Source organism: Pinus tabuliformis, chromosome 3_2 (genome assembly GCF_031772625.1).
Source record: "Pinus tabuliformis cultivar Carrire ecotype Pingquan chromosome 3_2, CPIR1, whole genome shotgun sequence".
NCBI lineage: Eukaryota > Viridiplantae > Streptophyta > Pinopsida > Pinales > Pinaceae > Pinus > Pinus tabuliformis.
In genome coordinates, this window is record NC_142302.1 from 764,286,395 (window position 1) to 764,304,775 (window position 18,381).

The window sequence follows — 18,381 nt, forward strand, 5'->3', positions numbered from 1 at the left end:
CTCAACCAGGAGCTCGAGCATAGAAGGATTCTTGTCTCTTCCTCAACGGATCAATTAAGATGGGGAAAGAACACTGAAGGCAACTTTAACCTCAAAGAGGCCAAACAAGAAGTCACGAGATTTAACTTTGTGAATCCTGATCAAATCTGGAAGAAACTTTGGCAAATTTCGCATTGGATGAAAATAAAGCTTTTCATCTTGCTAGTGCATCAAAGGAAGATCTTAACTTGGGAGAATCTCCTCAAGAAGGGCTTCATTGGTCCTTCCAGGTGTTACCTTTGTGGCACGCATGAGGAGACGATTGAACACCTTCTCAACCTCTGTCCTTTCACTTCAAAGGTGTGGGACTGGGTGGCTACTATCTTTAGACAAACTGATAGGGACAATCTCAGTGTATCCAACACTCGAAAGAACTGGAGGAAGAACTTCTCAATGAATGAGATAGTTAATAAAGCCTAGATTCTGGTTCCAGGTTTTGTCATCTGGCATGTGTGGAAAGAACGCAACGGCCGAATCTTCAAAAACAAAACTCACAGGCCCCAACACATAACTTAGCAAATTAAGGCAGCTCAAAGACACAGTTAGAAGTTTGCCAAGGACCCTTCCTAAAGATCCTCCCTGGCCCCATGAGGAGATAATTTTACTTCACTTGGGGCTCCAACCTATTAATCCTTTGGGAATAATGAAGACAGTGAACCTTCTAAACACGTGTGCTACCATCTGGAAGCCTCCTCCTTATGGTTTCTTAAAAGTCAATATTGATGGAGCAGTTAAGGGAAACCCAGGATTAGCGAGCTTTGGGGGTGCCATAAGAGACTATCAGGGACAAATACAGATGATCTTCCATGGCCACTTGGGGAAGGCTACAAACAACATGGCTGAGCTCATGGCATTAGAGCAATGCTTGGAAATCCTAGTGAATTCAGGTTCACACAATGTTATAATTGAAGCGGATTCAGAATTAATTATTAGAGTGGCTAAGAAGATTAGTAATGGTACCTCTCTAGATAAAGTGTCGAAGCACTGGAAGCTCTTGCAGGTTTTTTACCACATCTATTCTCACCTGCGAACCCTCAAAACTGTCAGATTTTCTCATGTGAAAAGGAAGGCTAATATGTTAGCGGATCGGTTGGTGAATGAAGGAGTCACAAATAGGAATAGGGATTCTAGGTATGCTTGGGATTCGCTTCCCCCAGGTAAATTGTGGGAGGACTGTCTATGTAACGCTACCCAGGATATGGAACTATGGACTAACAGGGAGGATCAGAGGAACCCTGAAGACCAGTGGAGGTTGGAGGACTCCATACAGTCCAACCCACCATGGTTCGATGATTTTCTATGGTCAGGTTTCCCTTTGATTAAATGAAGAATGGTTTGACTCGAACTATTCCACAGGGCGGGGTAGCCCTCGTCAATTGGCTTAGGTGGTGGTTGACAGAGAATCCAGGTGAACGGGATTGGCTCAAGTACTACCCGCTGGAAGGAATTAAGGGACAACACGTGGCAAAAGGTTGGGTGGGTTTTTACGCGAGTCAACCGGTCCAATACCACAAGCAGTATATCGGGCGGGGTCTGAACGATTTCTGGTTTCTCTGTGTTTGGCTCTGATTCCACTCTTTGAGCGAAACATTGTGGAACGAGGAAAGAAAACCGCCCTCATCGAGCAGTTAACTCTCGCGTTTCTCATTGATCCGAATGGAAAATGGCATCAACCCATGGTACTCATCCACCCATATTATTCATCGACCCATGGAATTTACCCATGGTATTGTAAATGGCTTCATCCCCGTGGATGATATACATTTGAGCTGCGGTGCCTCAAGCAACCAGAAGGACTCAGACGGGCGGACTTGGGTGACCGACAAGGGCTCCAAATTTGCTCTGCCCGACTTATCCAATTCTCTCTTAGAGACCGCCTCCTCACAGAGCCCTTCACTCCCCTCGACGATCCCTTACATGACCGCTCGGATCTTCAAAGCTCCGGCCACATATTCCATCGCCGTTTCGCCGGGGCAACACTGGTTGAGGCTGTACTTCTACCCGTCCAACTACGGATCCTACCAGGCTACCGACGCGCTCTTCAATGTTGAGGCTAATTCCTACACGCTTCTTCACAACTTCAGCTCCTTGCAAACGGCCAACGTCCTGAACATGGCCTCATTGCTCTATGAATACTCCATCAACGTGACCTCCAACAAGTTGAACATCACATTTTCACCAGAGAACCCGAGTTCATACGCCTTCGTCAATGGCATCGAGGTCGAATCGATGCCCAATCTCTTCGATGTAGACCCGTTACTGGTCGGGGTCGGCGCCGCTGCGACGTTTCCCATCGGTTCTTCCTATGTTCTGCAGACCATGTACAGGCTCAACGTGGGCGGGAAAAGTATTGGCCCAAGCGGGGACTCGAACCTGAGCCGGACCTGGTAGGACGACACGCCTTATCTCTACGGCGAGGCCCTTGGCGTAACCTTGAGCAATGACACCAACGTGTTGTACACGGCGAGTGATCCCGATTACACCGCCCCGCAAGCTGTCTACCAATCCTTCAGATCCATGACTCTAAACTCGGAACTGAACTTGAAATTCAATTTAACCTAGATGTTGAGGGCCGACGCGAATTTTACATACCTGGTTCGGCTTCATTTCTGCGAGTGGATTTACACTCTGCAGAATCAGAGGGTTTTTGATATTTATGTTAATAATCAGACTGCAGTTGGGGAATTTGATGTGATTGGAAGCAGTGTCTCCGCAGGCACTGCTATGTACAACGATTTTGTAAGTAGTCTCTCAGCGCAGTCCGACGGTAATTTCTGGGTAGCTTTACATCCTGATGCTGGCACTAAACCTCAATATTATAATGCCCTTTTAAATGGGTTGGAACTGTTCAAGATTAACGATAGCTCGAGGAATCTGGCAGGGCCGAATCCAGTGGCCGCTGCTCAAGTGAATTACCAGGGGCCTGGTTCTAATGTGACTCCTTCAAGTTCTAGCAGCAGCAAAGGTAAGGGTCCTGTGATTGGGGGAGTTGCTGGAGGGATTGCTGCACTAGCGCTTCTTCTTGCTATCTGCTGCTTTGTTCTTCAACGCCGTAGTGGGTCAGCTGGTGACAAGCACCCTGGATGGTTGCCCCTACCACTCTATGGTGGTGACTCACACACCATTGGGAGCAAAGTTTCAACTACTTCTGGAAAGAGTGGTACTAGGAGCTATGTGTCATCTACACCTTCCAGTTTTTGGAGACATTTTAGCTTTGCAGAGATACAAGAGGCTACCAAAAACTTTGATGAGTCGCGGATTCTTGGTGTTGGTGGTTTTGGGAAAGTTTATGAAGGAGAGATTGATGTGGTGGTGTCAAGGTTGCAGTTAAGAGAGGAAACCTGCTAGTAGAACAAGGTATCCATGAATTCCAAACAGAAATAGAGATGCTTTCTAAGCTCAGGCATCGCCATTTGGTGTCTCTTATTGGTTACTATGAAGAAAATTGTGAGATGATTTTAGTTTATGATTACATGGCCAAGGGACCACTACGAGGACACTTGTATGGTAACAGCAATTTGACTCCTTTGTCATGGAAGAAAAGATTAGAAATCTGTATTGGGGCTGCTCGAGGTCTTCATTATCTTCACACAGGGGCTGCTCAGACCATCATACATCGGGATGTCAAGACCACAAATATACTTATTGATGAAAACTTAGTTGCAAAAGTTTCAGATTTTGGATTATCAAAAATGGGCCCAACTCTTGACCATACTCATGTTAGCATTGTGGTCAAAGGTAGCTCTGATACCACTGATCCGGATCTTGGGAGGAGGCCCCCAATATCTAAAAGATTGAAATGGATCTTGGGAGGAGAGACCCCCAAAATCTGAAAACTTGCAATGGATCTTAGGGGAAAGGACCCCAAGATCTGAAAACTTGAATTGCCAGAAGAAAAATAGGAGAATGCCCAATAAACAAAACCACAAAGAAACTTTTTATTAAAACCCAAGTGGAAATAAACCAGTTAGGGCAATGGTAGCTTATCTCTGAGAAGAGATGTGGTCGCTACATGCCTCTAAACTGTAAAGGCTACATTGTGGCGGACAATCTGTCCTTTTACAAAATGTGACTTGTTACTTATAGTATTTTTCAGTTACAATACCATGGGTCAATTCCATGGGTGAATGAATACCATGGGTGGATTTTACAATACCATGGGCAGATGCCATTTACAATACCATGGGTAAATTCCATGGGTGAATGAATACCATGGGTAGATTTTACAATACCACGGGCAGATGCCATTTACAATACCATGGGTAAATTCCATGGGTCGATGAATAATATGGGTGGATGAGTACCATGGGTTGATGCCATTTTCCATTCGGATCATTGCCCTCCCACCCCACTTTAGTAGGCACCTGCTTCACATTCATCAGTTTCAACATAGCAGCATTCGGCTTGGGTTATTTGGAGACATGCCCTCCCACCCCAGGCTATGTACGCACCTGCTACTTCATCAGCAACCAACATCATAGTTATGGGTCATCCACAAACCCACACTTCATCGAAGTCCATTTGCTAGGCCGCACACTGTCAATATCACAGTTGGTCACAAGCATTACAGGGTATCTCTATCCTCGGATCTTCGTTCGTCATGGTTATGGGTCATCCACAAACCCACACTTTATCGAAGTCCATTTGCTAGGCCACACACTGTTAGAATCACAGTTGGTCACAAGCATTACAGGGTATCTCTATCCTCGGATCTTCGTTCATTATGGTTATGGGTTAACCACATAAAACCCTTATATTCAGTGGCTCTTCATATTCAACAAAGGCTTCGCAGGAGGGAACTTTACGCAATGGGGACCATTGCTTCTTAAGGAGGGAGGAATGATCCGAATGGAAAATGGCATCAACCCATGGTACTCATCCACCCATATTATTCATCGACCCATGGTATTGTAAATGGCATCTGCCCGTGGTATTGTAAAATCTACCCATGGTATTCATTCACCCATGGAATTTACCCATGGTATTGTAAATGGCATCTGCCCATGGTATTGTAAAATCCACCCATGGTATTCATTCACCCATGGAATTGACCCATGGTATTGTAACTGAAAAATACTATAAGTAACAAGTCACATTTTGTAAAAGGACAGATTGTCCGCCACAATGTAGCCTTTACAGTTCAGAGGCATGTAGCGACCACATCTCTTCTCAGAGATAAGCTACCATTGCCCTAACTGGTTTATTTCCACTTGGGTTTTAATAAAAAGTTTCTTTGTGGTTTTGTTTATTGGGCATTCTCCTATTTTTCTTCTGGCAATTCAAGTTTTCAGATCTTGGGGTCCTTTCCCCTAAGATCCATTGCAAGTTTTCAGATTTTGGGGGTCTCTCCTCCCAAGATCCATTTCAATCTTTTAGATATTGGGGGCGTCCTCCCAAGATTCGGATCACTCATCCTTCTGATATCCATGATGACCGTTGGATCTTAATCAGTGGGTCAATGGTGGCGATTGTGTGTGCGTGTTGGTTGGACTCAAAAAATATTTAGAGTGTTATGATTTAACTTCCTTCGGGTCAGTTTGTCAGTTGGTCAGTTTTCAGTTTGACTTGTGGTGGGACCTCTTGTGGTTCCATGGTGGGTTTTGGACTTGCCCTCCAAGGTTTACTATGCTCCTTATGCTTTGTTTGGTGGTTCTCCCTGGTTTTCCGGTTTAGGGTCTCTTAGTTTTGGGAGATTGGTTTGGTTTGGCCTGCCCGGCTAACTATTGAACTCTCGTAGAGTGGGTGTGGCTCCTTGTAAATTATGTATATTTGAATAAGTTTAATAGAAGGTCCTACTCTTACTTGATCAAAAAAAAAATTTAGGTCGTACAAACCAAGATAATTATAGTTTTATAACGTTGAGATAACGAATCTAGCAAAATTGATATACGAAACATTTCTGTCTTAAAGCTGAAAATATATGTTCATGCAAGATCACTAAAGTTTCTTTAATGTTACTAATAGTAAACAAAAAGATACAAAAAAGTTTGTTCATGCAAGATTACCGAAGTTTCTTTAATGTTATTCACCATAAACAAAAAGATACAAAAAGGGTGTTATGGCATGTGGAATTTCTCTAGATGATCAGTGCTTGCAACCCTTATCCTTGAGTGGCCAAGTCTCGAATGACTGTATGAACCATTCCTACAACATCGAGTAATAGTTTAAAGTTTTAAACAACATAACTTAATAAGAAATAAACTACATTGGAAAGTTTGAGATTGTCTTGTTAGCATATTTGCATGATAGAAAAATTCATGAGGAATATGAGACAAGAATGTTTAGGAACATAGTACTTACAAGATTTTTTTTCATGCATGGAATTTGTCTCTATAGCACTAATTGCATTATCATGATTAAGTATAATTTTTCCATGGACAACGAAGTCGTGCAACATGTAGATAATAATACTTTTGTCTTTTTGATAGTCTTGATAGGAAACAATTGTCAAATTTGGAAATAATTTGCTTAAAACAATATCTCAAAGAGTAAATGGTAGTTTTCCAACTTCTTTGTTCACTACTGTGCACTTTAATCAGTGTTGATAGGTAAAAGCAGTTTTTGCCCCACATTTGGTACAATCCAACATATTTCCTTCTATAGAACCAAATTTTTCTACTACTAAGTTGCATTGTCAGCAAATAAGTTGAAAGGGATTTGAATATATATATATATTTGTTATGACTAGCATATCCTCAACCTGGTTAACAAACAATAATGTATTTACTAACCAATATGCTTTTTTTTGGGCGAAAATAAATACAATATAACATAAAAAATATCATGATGTTGTTAGAAGATTTACCATGTTACAAATAAGAATAAAGTATACAAAGATATAATATAAAGAAACTTATATATTAGAAGCAATTCAAACTAACCAATAGTTAAAGAAAACAAATGATTGTTTTGTTGCTCATTATCTATTTGGGAAAGAAATGAACAAGATGTTAAGAATTATAACCAAAGGAAAATAATTTGTCATTGGCATACATATAAGGTAAACAATAAAAATGGAAATTAGCATATGTTTTAACATGAAAAAAATGCAGGCTAATAAATTTACCTTCAATTTGGTGCAGTAAGAGAAATAGTCAAATATGGATAGATCATTGTCAAGCAATTGCTTGTCGAGAAATTGTTCCCATGCAACAAAATGTGAACTTTAGGCAAAGTCTAATAGAAGATGAACTATGTTGTGGTCAGTCCAATATGCTTTTGATATGTGGACTTGACATTTTTCGGGATGCAAGTTTGTCCAAATATAGCCAATAACAAAATTTCCTTTTTGAACAAAGTTATGCATAATTTCTTGCATTTGTAAAGATTTCATGTATTCTTGTAGCAACTTTGTATTTTGATTGTTTGCACAAATATTGACATTGAAATCACCAATTACTATAAAGATAGAATCCCTTTGTAGTAGCTCAGTACTTGCTAATGATTGTGTCAATTATTATTGATATAGGTGTGAATGGTGCAACATAGATGTTGAATATGACAATTGATTGCTCAACATGTAAATTTGTGACAATGAGTTCAACTTTGTCATTGCAATAGTTTTTTGTTCTATTTATTTGCTTGTTTTATCGACACAAGTAAGAACTTTGTGCATAGAATCCACTATGTTGAAATTGAATTTGCTTAGTTGATAAGTTGTTGGTGGGTGTTGTAGATGAGTTTCTTGAAAACAAATAATCATGCTTTCCATTAATGTTTGTCTTGTAAAATACGCTCAAGATGATTTTGGAAGCTACGTGTGTTCAATGTAGAAATTATGAAGTTGTTTTTGGAGGATATTGATCTATCATATTTGTTTTACTAGCCATGGTGCATTTGTTGTTAGACGATTCATTTCATGTGATACTTTGTTTGTCACATGAAAGTTTTTTTGTGATAATTCATTTAACAAATATAGTGAATCAATGCTTTTCACTCTTGAGAATGTTGTGTACACAAGTCCATGTTATGTGATGCTTGTTGGGTCAAATTCAAGAACATTTAGAGTCAGACCTTGTTTTTCTGTGAATTGTTCAAGCACATGCTAACTGTATTGGAAATTATTTCAAATAGTTGTTTGAGTTTTATTTCTAGAAATTGCATTTGTTCTTGTTATTTGTAGTATTGGTGTCCAACTTGATTCACTGATTTTATCATACAGTTGACAATGTTTAATTCTTTGTGCTTTTCTAATTTATAGATCTGCAAATTCTATCCAAATGACATCTAGATATTTGTCTTTTCTTGTATATGATTTAAAGATTCCATTGGCTCCAATGACTAGTCCATCTTCTATGTAGTTGCCTGCATATAGTTCAACCAACATATTTTGTTAAACTAATATTCTTGTTGGCAATGGTGTTGTTTTTTCATAAACCAACATCACGTATTGATTTATTTCAAGTTCATCAATAGCTTCAATGATTACTAGTTTTGCATTGACTAGGGAAAGCATTTTTTCATTATGTCTATCTACATCTTTGTTTCTATAAAAAACTATATGGAAACAATGGATCTATTCGTGTTGTTTTATGGCAATGTTTATTTATGTAATTGATGTCTTCATTTGATTGTTCATCGAGTCTCATTTTGTTTAAGATCTTAATGAAATCGACGTCTTTTTGTCGCATTGTGATACGTAATTCATATAAGTTTATTTCATCTTCCCAAAATGAGTATAACTTTATTTCTTTATCAATGATAGGTTTCTCAAATATGAATTCGTCTTTCATAGGTTGTTCTTGGTATAGATGCCCTGAAAGTATTACATCAACGTTGCTAAAGTAACTTGTCAGCGTGTGCTTTTTTTGTCAAAAACATTTGTCAAGTTCATATAAGAGTGTTGCTCCAATTAGTGATACTTCATCAATGAGCAATACATGAAGCTGTTGAAATTATTTTTTCAATGCATCCAACTTTTCACTACTTAGTGGTAGATAACTTGATTTGTTAAATGGCATATAGGGGGAAGAGTGCAATGTGACACCTCCTGCATTGAACGTTTTTTTTCCAGTATAAGCATTTATAAGCCCTTTTAACTATGATGGGCCAGAATGCATCTTTGTATTATAGAATTGAATAAGTGACTGGAATATTTCTTAGCAGTGAATTTTTTTCCAGTTCCTCTGCCTCCTATTAGGAATAAGTGAATTGGTTTGTTTAGATTAGATATTTTTTAGCTTAATATGTCCTTTACTATTGTTGGTTATTCTTGGTTTAATTGTCTTCTAATGTTAATTAATTTTGTATTATCCATTATGTGTGATTGTTTAACAATTTAAAATGTTCTTTCATTTTTATTATTATATTTCTTGTTCTTTGAAAGTGTTACAAACCACTTTCAAAGTCATATTCAATAGATTCTCTTGTTTGGTAAAAAATGTTTATGTTGAATAATTGTTGTTCTTTACTTTCAATATCATGTGTTGCATCTTCAAGGTCACCCCATGTTGCATTTGTTTCATATGCAAACTTTCTTTCATTTTTCTTTATGATGTCTATCAGTGAATTGTAGGCATTGTCCCATGTAGATATTGTTGCTTGAAAATATTTTCATCTACTCTATATGGAACAAACAACATCAATTTTTCTCAATGGTAATTATCGGGGTCTTTATGCTTGTTTTATTTTATGTATCTGATGACATATGGGTTGGCACTATTTCATCGTTCTATGCCTTTTTTGTATAAGTTGATGCAAATTGGTAAGCATATCACAAGCATATTTGGTTGATCGCTTCAAGATGATGTATGTAGTAATCAATTATTGAAGGACACATTATGTCATCAAGGTCATCTAGTTGACGTTGTAATTCTTTTTGTTTCTTTAGGATAAATGCTTGTTGTTCGTTGGGTGAAGTGTTTATGAATATACAATTTCTTGAACTTGTATTTAGTGGTAGAGATAAAATTATGTGCAAAACTTTTTGTGTAGACAATTGTTGCATAGTCAACAAAGATTTTCCAAGTTACTGATTGTTTTGATGATGTCAATTTTTGAATTTTGATTATCTTCTTGTATGCGTGTGTAAAAGTTCATGACATTTTTTCTAACAAATTTTGTCACGCATGAGCTATAATATGTAGTCGTTGTAGTTGTTTGCATTCCATATCTTTGGAAAATGTCTTAGAGAAAATATTTTTCCGCATGTATGATGGTTTTCTTTGTAATAATACAATTGTACGATTCAAGTTTCATGTTATTGCATACATATACTCTTCATGTGTTAAATCTAAATCATTAAAGAAACTATCGAATGTATATCCATCGTCATATTTAGAATTTTACATGTTTGAAAGATTAGTTTTTTATTTTCTCTTTGTTTTGTTATTGTCATATTCCAAAGGTCTCAATAATTTTATTAATTTCATTGGCGATGGTGGGAAATTAAATCTACATTGTAAATTTTTTTATTTTCCTACAATTTTTTTTTATGACATTGATGATGCAATATCTTTAAGTCAAATGCAATTATCGAAGAATCACAAGACAATTATGTATTGATAAAGTTATCAGTTTCCATGTCTATATTTTGCCCAAAGGTGTGCATTCTTTATCCATATTAATGCATCGTCATGTTCACTACCTCTATTTTGGAATGCTGTGACAAAAAAGTAGCCTTGGATACTTCCGTAGTATTTTTTTCATGACATATTAAATTTGGTAGAGCAAAAATTCTATTTATACAGTAACATGCAAAAGTTATAGGGTCATCTCTTATCAATGAGTTAATTCATTATTTTCGACCTCATTTTCAATGTCTTCTTTGGATATTTTTCTAATTTGTTTCAATGTATTAATCAATGGTTGCCAACGATTTTCTGTGCTTCTAAGAGATATAAAAAGTTGGTGGTCCTAGTTATCGTATTATTGCATATAATATTCTATGTATTTTTTCATGGTAGTCTCAAGATGTATGAATGGCTTTGAGATCCATGTATCTAATATTCGATTTTGAAATATGATCAAGGTTTAGATTTGATTTGACATCTTTTTCTATTAGCTTTCTGACTTTTAGTTGTCATTTTTTATTCTAACAAATATACTACTAAACAATTGATTTAGAATTGATTTAGAATGATGTGTACTGATTTGTAAAACAAGTTTGTTATATGATATGCAAAGTCATGTTTTTAATGTAATACTTTCCATTTTGTAATTTTTTGATATGAAAAGTTAGTTGTTATGTCATCATCTCGTTTTTTTTACCATAAAACAATGTGGGAAAACACATTTTTTTTTTTTTGAATATTTGTCTCGGAAAATCCCTAATGGAACATATCTTTTAGCAGGAGCAATATTTAACTTGTTGTTTTGAAGATCAAAGATAAGATGTTGTATGAATCAGTGAATCCATGCACCAATGTTTTAGTAATTGAATCTTCATTATCTTGATAAATAGCTTCTTCATTATTCTTGTGATGAAATTCTTTATCATCGATATATGTTTCATTTTCATATGCTTCTTTGTTTTCCATGAATACTTGTTCCGACTTATCAATTATTTTTATTTTTTCTAGTTTTTAAAGTGTTGTCACACATAATCATTTTATAGATTTCATCACACTGTGGGGATCAATGCAACCAAAGGAGTAAGCATTTTTTTAACCTTAGGCTCCTTTTAATTACTATTGCAGTTGTCTTAGTCTCATTTATGTCACAAAACAAAGCATGTTGAATCCTTGAGATGTTGGTTGGAATGTCAATAACTCCACATGTAATTCCTAGTTGTGGCTTTTTATATCTATGACCAAGTTCTCTTATTTGAAAAAAAAGGCAATCTCAATGCTATCAATCTTTCTTCTAGCTTGATTAGTATTTTCACTATTCTTATACTCTTATTTCGTTTTATTTTTGTTGGGGCAACAAATTTTGGCTCTTGAAAATTTTGTAATGTTTTCCTACAAATTTTGCAGATGTCCCTGTTTTTAACATTACTTGTTGAGATTTGTTTTGATTTCTTATTTATTTTTGGATCGAATTTTGTTTGTTGATGTTTTTGTTTGATAAGTATGACAAATTTTTTAAATAAAGTTTGCTCACATGTCACACAATAAAAGATAGGTGCATGTGAAATTTCTCTATGGAATTTCTCTTCTACAGTGGAAATATGTTTCTCCTTATTACGATTTTTTTGCAAGTTGCGTTCTCTAGTGCGGTATCATGCAATTTTCTTTTATGAACCTTTTTAGTCAAATTTGTTTTTTCTAGAGTTGTTTTGTCTTAGCAATAATTTTTTGCCTATGCAATGACAATGTTTTCACTTGTATTTTCAAATATGGTTTTGATGTTACGTTTATATAAGTTTGAACTTTTTACAATGGCATATATACTATTTGGTTCATTTGAACTTGTATTATGTCAAATATTCTTTCTCCTTTTGTAAAAGGAGATATTAAGAGTTCGATTTTTCCTATTTGAAGTGACCATAAGCGGATTTTAATATTAAATATCCTAGCAAGCCATTGGAAAACAAACATCCTGCCCTTAATTTTGCTTTAATTGTAAGGTGGTGTCAATTATATCATGTAACCTTGCCAATTTACTATTTTTGGCACATTTTATAATGTCATCAGTAATATATGTCTCGTGCATTTATACACAAAAGAGTCATTTTGCATTATGTTGTAGCGGCTACAACCATCCTCCAAAATTTTGGCCTGCAACCAATTTCGGAGCCTCCCTTGAGAGTTTCACTTGATGGTTGCACACACTCAGGTTCACTCCACGAGCTCGTGTGAGTCTTCGCATCCACCTTGCTTGTTCATTTCACCCAAGTGTTTTCATGTTGATGTCTAAGTCATGCTTTCGACCATGTTTTGGTCATGCTCTAAGTCTTCACTTCGTGTGTACTCGTTGTGTTCACTATGAAAACATCTGTCACACTCACACACGGAGTCACATTCACTGTCGCGCAAGCGTCGTCATGGTCAATCAACGATCAATCACAAGTGTCACGCTTGTCGCTCACACCATCGATCAGTCATGTTGAGCATGTGCGTCCAGATGGCTTGAGTCGTCTTGTCATCAAGTCATGTTGGTGTGTGTTTGTAAGATTACATTTGCATCTTTCACTCATTCACACACTTAGTCATTTTGCTGAAGTTCTGACAACCGGCGATCACCTCGCCATCAACTCAATCGACTGTCACCCGGAACAACACAAAAGCACCAAGCAAGTCATTTCAAGCTACGCTGCCCGCAAGGAATTCAAGCAACCTTCACGCTGGCCATCCAGAGAGTTCGACCTGGGAGCCACCCTAGGACTGACTCCGCTCAAAGATTGCGCAGAGGCTACTGACCTTGCCCGCTCAGCTGATTGAGAAAATTGCGCAGACAGGCCAGACAAACACCTAGTGCCCATCCTTGTGATCCCAAAAATCTTTTCCTTGTGATTTATTAAAGAATTACATATTAAGCTTGCATTTAACCATGAAATTACAAGTACATAAAAGAGGAGGAAGAGAAGAATAACAAGTCACGTATAGAAGACACAGGGTTGATATCGGAGTTCGTCCAGGAGGGACTACGTCTCTAGGCCTTGCTCGAATTGGTGGGGAGGCCCTGTTTTCATTAGATAGCAAAATAATGAAAGTACATCAAAAGTCAAAATGACGACCTTATACCTCCAAAATTGAAGAAGCCCGAAAATTGCATATCTCTGATGGAGAAACGGACAACACTGTTGAGTTCGTGGCGTCGAGAAATGCTAAAATCATATAAAATTTGTTGTAAACTAACAAAGTGGAAATCTGCGCCCTGGAGAAATTGCTCAGATCATGGTTTTGGCCCCTCTCTCTGTGCACTGCTTAGGGTTCCACCTGCATAGAAATATGTGTCCGCTCCTCCACCCTCGACGCATTGTGTAAAAAGGTTCATTTAAGGTTTTGAGGGCGGATTCACCAAGATGGTGGCTTGGCACAGTGGTAATAATAGAAAATTGTTGAGGAGGGGTCAAGGCACCAAATCCCACCCCTCCCCTTTTTACCACACATATTAACTTCATAGTTTATTTGGGGGCAGGTCCGCCGGTCTCAGTGGCCTGCTCCCCTCATTTCCCGCTTAGCGCCGTTGTTTGAATGCGGTGGAGTCATTGTATATGGGGGGGTGCGTTGTTTTGGGTGACGCATGGGGTTTCCTAGTGGGGGCTTGCCCATGTGGGTCGGGCAGGTTCAATCCCCACCGACCGCGTTATAACAGTCGGCATAATGTAAGGAGGATACGGGTGTGGGCCGGGTCCACCGGAGGTGCCCCCCCCCCCCCCCCACCCCCAATTGAACATTAATTTGTATGGTATGGTTGGGCCGACGGGGGTCATGGCCCGTCGGCCATTATTATTATTATTATTATTATTATTTTACTTTAAAAATATATAGGCCATTGGGGGTGGTGGGGTTGGTGGCCTGCCACCACAATACTATGTTTTTTTCGTTATTTAAAAAACAATTAGCCATTTTTAAAAATTCGAAAAATGATCGAAGGAGACAAATTAAACAGGCCACAAATTCACCCAGAATCTGGTGGCTGGATCTTGTCCAAATTGCTGCCTCCTTAAGCCTGCCCAGTCACCCAAGTCAACCCTGAACTTTGACTGCCCCTAACTTTCGCATACGGACTCGGTTTGACGAACCGTTCACACCACCACGATCATGACGACGAGATCTTCAACATGAACCTAGTTCAAGCACAATCCAAGCAATTTGGTTTTTGACCCTTCCTGAACCCTCTTAGACTTCTGCATGTGTTTGGAGCCACCTAGATCAATCCTCCCCACTGAGGAGCTTTTGGACCCCAAAAGCATTTACACTTAGCACACTGTTTGTGTCCTTTTCAATCCACACTTTCAATAACTTGCACTTGAAACTAATATATTCTTTGCAATCATGCACACCACACATGACTTAACAACCCTTCCTTGCCAAGATTTTATAGCACACACTCCTTGACCAAGGATTACTTAAAAAGTAATCAATACCTCAACTACTAATAAAGAAAGGCCAAAATATCATTGTTGCGTTTTGAAGTAATAGGAAACACACCATCACTTTTACATTTACTTGCAACATATGATTTACAATGGTGGCCATAACAAGCTACTACCTTAAAAAAACCCAACTTAATAAAGTAGAACACTGTGAATGGGGTGGATTCATTTGTTGAACATGTTCACCTTTTTCCTCCTCTAACGATGCTTCCGGAGCATGGAGCATCGGATACGTGGTTTGTTGGTGTCCCTCTTTGTTGCAAGGACTACAATGATTCTTTTTCCTCCAAACTTTCGGGGCTGCCTTGGGGCGCTTTCCCCTGGTGTTCCTTTGATAAGTGTTCATGGGGCCCTCACTATAGCTGGATTGTGAGGAGGGAATTTCATCGTCTGTCGTTGGTTGGTTACTAGTTGTATTGGAGCTTTCTCCCATTTCCTTTATGGCGTATCCGAGTCCTGCACGACGCGGAAATTCCTCGACTTCGATGGGGTTTACGATGCCTTGGCCTTTGATGTCGAGGCCCTTTCCATGATACCCCATCTTCTTCAATAGTTTGGATCCAATCCCTGTAGTATGTTTTTCAAAAGAAGTGAATTCATCATCATGAAAATCATATGAAATCGGGGAATCACTTTTTACCTTCGAATAGCGATGCTGCAACTTTTCCAAGGCCTCATCCTTGGCTTGCAACTAGTGTAGTAATCTTTGTTTTTCTTCCCTTGCCTTCTGTAGAAGCCTCCTTAGCTCAGCATTGTCTGCTTGGATGCGGTGGTTGATTTCCTCAAGTTCTTGGAATCCTGCTACGGGGAGTGCCCTTTTCGTTATGTCTATTGAACTCCTTGATTCATGGCCGAAATCAGACCCCAAATCTATGGGTCCTCCTGCTGTGATCCCAAGGGCTGAAAACTTCGTTTCATCGCTGAAATCAGACCCCAAGTCAATGGGCCTACCTCGTGCAAATCCTGTAGCTATGACCTTCTCATCTTCCTCTAACTCGAAATCTTGGTTTTGCTACACGGTGGTGACGACCTTTTGCTACCCCCTTCTGTCATTCCTTTCAGGTATCAGTTCAGGGTGCAACCTCCGACTCTTCATCATGCCCTTCTTTATCACAATGTGTACAAGAGGGCTTTTCACCCCTTCTCTTGGCTGTTGTAGTTCTCTTTGGGTGGTCATCTCATTCATGTGTTCCCCTATTTTCCAGATGAATGGCCTTTACACTGGCCAAGTTAATGGTTGTAGGTTCAAACAATAATAATGAATGTCTAATGTAACCATGTAATGATCCAATATTCTTAGTTACTACTTCAGGTGAGTCAAGTGCAATGCCAAAATTAAGTGCTTGTTTTCTAAATTCCTCTGTAAAGCTTTGAACATCCTGACCTCTGCCTTGCCGTAAGTATTTCCAATCCATTAAGGCCTTTTGCTTATAACCCAAGGGATAAAATTGTTCCTTTAATGCAGAGATGAAACTAGGCCATGAGGAAATAAGATTACCCACACTCTTACTACTTCGCAATTTTCTCTCCCACCATACGAGAGCGGTGCCACTCAGCTGAAGAGAGGCCAACTAAATATTTGCCTCATCCTCAGTGATCCGCTGAACCCTGAAATAGATCTCAATTTTCCTAATCCACTTATTAAGCTTTTTTGCATTACTTTCATCGTTATACATGGGAAGATCAAATTTGACATGTAATTTAAAGAAAGGTCTCTTAGATGCATCCCTTGAATTTCTATGATGATGGTGATGAGAGGAAGAAGAACTTTCACTCATGGAAGGAGAAGGAGGGGGTTCTTCTTCACCATTTCCATGCATTGAACCTTGTTCTTCAGCCTTTTTCCCTTCTACTTTCTCTATCCTTGGAAGTAACCGACCCACAGTTTCTACCATTGTATAGAAGGTTTTGTGGAAATTGATCTCCTCTTCATAATGAGCCTAGTCATCTGCCATTTTTCTCCTTCGATGTGCACGCCCCTCTTAGGGATTGAAAGACTTTAGTTTCCCTTCGCCTCTTCGGAGCTTGTTTCTTGTTAGCATACAAAAATGCAATTCACATCTACAAAGACCTGCTCTGATACCACTTGATCCCAAAAATATTTTCCTTGTGATGCATTAAAGAATTACATATTAAGCTTGCATTTAACCATGAAATTACAAGTACATAAAAGAAGAGGAAGAGAAGAATAGCAAGTCATGCATAGAAGACACATGATTGATATTGGAGTTCGTCCAAGAGGGACTACGTCTTTGAGGCCTACTCAAATTGGTGGGGAGGGCCTGTTTTCATTAGATGGAAAAATAATGAAAGTACGTCAAAATTCAAAATGATGACCTTATACCTCCAAAATTGAAGAAGCCCGAAAATTGCAGATCTCTGATGGAGAAACGGACAACACCATTGAGTTCGTGGCGTCGAGAAATGCTGAAACCATATAAAATTTGTCGAAAACTAACAAAGTGGAAATCTGCCCCCCTGGAGAAATTTCTCAGATCATGGTTCCGACCCCCTCTCTGCACTGCTCAGGGTTCCACCTGCATAGAAATCCATGCTCGCTCCTCCACCCCCGAAGTAATATGTAAAAAGGTTCATTTAAGGTTTTGAGGGCGGATTCACCAAGACGGTGGCTTGGCGCAATGGTAATAATAGAAAATTGTTGAGGAGGGTTCGGGGGATCAAATCCCGCCCCTCCCCTTTTTACCACATATATTAACTGCATAGTTTATTTGGGGGCGGGTCCACCGATCTCGGTGGCTCGCTCCCCTTATTTCCCGCTTAGTGCCATTCTTTGAATGTGGTGGAGTCATTGTATATGGGGGGTGCGTTGTTTTGGGTGACACATGGGGCCGCCCGGTGGGGGCCGGCCCACGTGGGCCAGGCGGGTTCAATCCCCGTTGGCCCCGTTATAACGGTCGTCATAATGTAAGGAGGATATGGGTGTGGGCCGGGTCCACCAGAGGTGGCCTGCCCCCCCAATTGAACATTAATTTGTATGGTATGGCTGGGCTGGCAGGGGTCATGGCCTGTCGGCCATTAAAAAAATAATTTTTTTGACTTTAAAAATATATAGGCCGTTGGGGGGTGGCGGGGTTGGTGGCTCGCCACCCCAATAATATGATTTTTTCGTTATTTAAAAAATAGTTAGCCGTTTTTAAGAATTTGACAAATGACCGAAGGAGACAAATTAAACAGGCCACAAATTCACCCAAAATCTGGCCCAGGTTGGCTAGAATCTGGTGGCTGTATCTTGTCCAAATTTCTACCTCCTTAAGCTTGCCCAGCCACCCAAGTCAACCCTGAACTTTGACTGTCCCTAACTTTCGCATACGGACTCGGCTTGATGAACCATTCACACC

The 18,381-nt window shown here is 39.1% G+C and overlaps 1 pseudogene; it reads left to right on the plus strand.

Moving 5' to 3' along the window:
* The first annotated feature begins 1,749 nt into the window (after nucleotides 1-1,749).
* The window catches only part of LOC149182874 (receptor-like protein kinase FERONIA pseudogene), a 64,288-nt pseudogene continuing 47,656 nt past the window's right edge, over nucleotides 1,750-18,381 (plus strand).